This window comes from Triticum dicoccoides, chromosome 2A (genome assembly GCF_002162155.2).
Source record: "Triticum dicoccoides isolate Atlit2015 ecotype Zavitan chromosome 2A, WEW_v2.0, whole genome shotgun sequence".
NCBI classification, from domain to species: domain Eukaryota; kingdom Viridiplantae; phylum Streptophyta; class Magnoliopsida; order Poales; family Poaceae; genus Triticum; species Triticum dicoccoides.
Window position 1 is genome coordinate 253908974 of NC_041382.1, and position 4628 is coordinate 253913601.

The following is a 4628-nucleotide window of genomic DNA, read 5'->3' on the forward strand; positions in this document are numbered from 1 at the left end:
TCGAAACCCTAGTCTGCTCATCCACCGGCGTACCAGAGCCCATTCACTGCCAACGGCGTCCACCTCGACGTATCTGCTTCTACGACCGCATCTACCCCACCCACCTCCCCTAGAAACAAGTAGACTGCTCATCAACCACTGTACCACAGCCCATTCAGAGCCGGCCTTGTCCATGGCGCCAAATCTGCTTCGCCGGTACTCTCGTCAACCACAGCGCATCTGCAGTGGCTCATTCGTACTCCCCACCGGAGACGCTTCGTCCACACCCCCTCGGAACCGCCCCACTGACGCCCCCATCGACGGCCTCTGATCCTCTTCGCCGACACGTTCCTCAACCCTACCAGAGCCGCTTCGCTGACAACATCATCAACCCCATCGGAGTAGCTTCGCCTATACCATTTTCAACCCTACCGGGGCCGCTTTGCCAACTCACAAGTCCACGGCCTCAGATCCGCTTCCTCGCACCCTAATCAAACCTACCGGAGCAGATTCTGACACCCCGTCCACGGCCGTAGATCCGCATCATCGACACCATCCTTAACCCAACCACCAGAGCAGCTTCACCTATGCCCTCGTCCACGGCCATGGATCGACTTCGCCCACACTGTAGTCCACCCTACCAGAGCCGCTCGACAAACACCCTACTCGATGGTTCTAGATCTCCTTACCGGGCCCCGACAGCCAGCACAGCGTCATCACCCTTGACGTTTCTAACCTGATTCCCACCGTCTGGCAAGATGGCAAGCACCCGCCATGACCTAGGTACTTGTCACCTTTAAACCCGTCCAGCATCACCCGCCCGATGTACTCCAAATATACTAACAGGTCGCTGTTACCTGTTATGCAGCGGGCAAAAACTACAAGGATGATGTTTCTTTTGGATCTAACAGCTTGGCCAACCAAGTTCCTAGACCGAGGCATTGCTATGATCTTGTAAGCGTGTCTCTCTCTCTCTCTTGTATTGTTCTGTGCCTGCTAGTGTGCTTTGCTAGGATTTTCGACCAATAATCCCTTTGTGCAGAGAATGATTTCTACTACTGGCTGAAAAATTAGATATCTAGATGTCATACATGATACTACCTCGTACCTCCGTTCCTAAATATAAGTCTTTCTAGAGATTCCACTATAGGCTACATACGGAGCAAAATGAGTGAATCTACACTCGAAAATGCATCTATATACATCTATATGTGGTCCATACTGGAATCTCTACATAGACATATATTTAGGAACAGAGGCAGTACATTACACAAAATCGTAGGTGGCATGTAGGAATTCCAGTACACTACATGAGGCTCCCTTAGAGTGCCTGCTAGTCCATCACACAGAGTCATGGCTAGTTTATGATAAGCACACAATCATTAATTGGTGGTTTAAATATGCGCAAGGGATATGCAATGTACTATCATGTAGAGATGTCTGAAATTAGCCGTGCCAACTTGCAGATTGTGTTACACAATGAAAAAGTACAAGATGTATGTGGCAATTTCATGGAACATCGCAAAAAAGGAGAGACAACGGTGAGCCTATACAGTGTGCTATGGTACGTCACTCCTCCATTGCAATCATCGTGACATGTTATTTATATGTCAGTTCTATTGGCCAAGTTTCCTAGGGACAATTATTACAAGTTATCCTAAGAAAATAAGCACCTGTGAATATAAGCTCCATGTAATAAGCCAACCAGTTCTTTTCATTGCGTTTTTATCTTATCTTTGGTATGATTAGTGAAAAGTCTAGATTGCATTATATTTTTTCATTTTGCTGCCCATATGAAAATTAATTTGACTTGCAAACATCACAAATTGAACCCAGTGCAGTAATTAATATGAGAGGAAAACAGACCATCACTATTTGCTCAAAATGTAAATACAAAGATACCATCTACTTGGCACAATCTACTTTGGTCAATGTTTTCCATAGAGATCCCATTGCCTAATTTAAACAAAAAACGCATGACCCACATTTAAATGAATAACAATTATTTATTGAAATTCGATGGTCCAAGGGGCTGGTTACTATCATATTGCAGCACCACCTTAAAGCATCATATAGCAGCAGCAGCTCATAGCAACTCATCATACAGGAGCAGCAGCAGTGTGCAATTCATCATATACCAGCAGCACCTCATAGCAATTCATCATATAGCAGCAGCAGGAGTAGCTCATATCAATTCATCATATAGCAGCAGCAGGAGCAACTCATAGCAATTCATCATATAGCAGCAGCTGGAGCAGCTCATAGCAATTCATCATATAGCATCAGCAGGAGCAGCTCATAGCAATTCATCATACAGCAGTAGCAGGAGCAGCTTATAGCAACTCATCATATAACAGCAACAGCTCATAGCAATTCATCATATAGCAGAAGCTCATAGCAATTCATCATATAATAGCAGCAGCTCATAGCAATTCATCATATAGCAGCAGCAGGAGCAACTCATAGCAATGCATCATATAGAAACAACAGAAGCAGCTCATAGCAATTCATCGTATAGTGGATCAGAATGAAAATTTGGCAAAAAATCAGAGGAGACCCTCACCTTGTTGGATGAGCTCATCCTTCAACAACACCTCAAGGCCACGACTTGGGAGGTTGGGAGGGGGAATAAGGTGCCTTCTGCCACAGTGTGGCATCAGCCGTAGTTGTGCAGTGCCTGCCGGAGTAGTGCGTTGGACAAACCACATTGGAGCAGCTGCTGGAGACCATGAGAATGAGGGGTGGCACCAGAGGGAGGAGCAGCTAGGGAGATTTGCCCCTACCCGCCGGCCATGTAGCCTAGCTGGACAGAGCATCGTCGAGGACCAGAGCGGATGGGACCAATGGTGACGGCTTGCTGGCGGAACCCAAGTGTTGCAAGCAGGGGATCGAGGTATAGGGAAAGGGGAGAGGAGATGCAAGCGGGCAGGGCAACGAACGCTTGCATGTTTGTTTTTACTTGAGGGTGAGGTGTGACGCGGGCATCACCAGTTGCATTTTGAGTGTAATATAGGCAGACAACAGAGTCATTTCACTATTCCCCTTCCCTTCAATTTTTAGCGAGGTTCTACCCGAAACACCCCCCTCCAAAGCGAAATTAGTTAAGCCCAAGTCCATAACTCAAAAATGACTTCTTTACATCCTTTATGACTTATTTTGACAATAAGCCCTGAAAAGCCGGAATAGAACTAGCCCTTAACCTGCAATTCAATTGTGCGTGCAATGATGAATCACTCCTGCCTGCTATAGTGTACATTTAGGCATCATCATACATGGCATAACCTAATACATGTGCATTCCATTGTAGAATCTGGAATATGCAATGTTTATGTTAGTTCATATGTTGCACATGATGTTTAAATGCCCCTTAAATCTGGTCAGTCAAGTGATGGTCTTTAAGCCTCCTTCTTTGCTTCTTTTCTTGATATGTAAGATTTCCTCACACATCTGTTCAATTGCTTGTTTGCATCAGCCAACCATACTAGGACTGTTTGCTTTGATTACTTGTTGTTCTTGACCTAACACTCTAACAAAGCTTGTCAACGATTTAAACACTCAGGGTTGCTGTAGTGGGGCCTTTTCTAACTCATTGGTGACATAAAGGTTTGGCTGTACACTAAAGTAGGCTCTCCAAGAGTACCTGGAGATCCAGTTCGAAGGTATGCCTAGTTTTTACATAGTGCAAACATAGTAAATGCTCATTTCATTGTGTGCAAGTGCAAGAGATGCGGCATGTTTCATTATGTGGTGTTGTTTTGTTATAATCCCATCCTTTTGTGTTCACAGACTGGAAAGTATGCATATTTATCTTCCAAGGAGACGAGTAACTAGTTTGTGTCACCTTGCAGAGGGGGTGCAATGAAGATAAGTGTCGGTGTCAAAACCGGCGGATCTCGGGTAGGGGGTCCCGAACTGTGCGTCTAGGCCGGATGGTAACAGGAGCCAGGGGATATGATGTTTTACACAGGTTCGGGCCCTCTTAATGGAGGTAAAACCCTACGTCCTGCTTGATTGATATTGATGATATGGGTAGTACAAGAGTAGATCTACCACAAGATCAAAGAGGCTAAACCCTAGAAGATAGCCTATGGTATGATTGTATGTTATGGTTGTTGCCTACGGACTAAAACCCTTCGGTTTATATAGACACCGGAGAGGGTTAGGGTTACACAAGGTCGGTTACAAAGGAGGAGATATCCATATCCGTATTGCCTAGCTTGCCTTCCACGCCAAGTAGAGTCCCATCCAGACACGAGATGAAGTCTTCAATCTTGTATCTTCATAGTCTAACAGCCCGGCCAATGCACATAGTCTGGCTGTCCAGAGACCCCCTAATCCAGGACTCCCTTAGTAGCCCCTGAACCAGGCTTCAATGACGATGAGTCCGATGCGCAGTATTGTCTTTGGCATTGCAAGGCGGGTTCCTTCTCCGAATACATCACAGAAGAATTTGAATACGAGGATAGTGTCCGACCCTGCAAAATAAGTTCCACATTCCACCGTAGAGAGAATAATATTTTTGCAGATCTAATTTGCTGGCTTGTTTTGGCAGCATGACGTTACGTCTGGCCTGGTGATTATTCGAACCGTTTCTTTTAACCAGCCCCGCACATAACGCGAGGCAGTTTTTCGACACGTCTTGTCAAAGT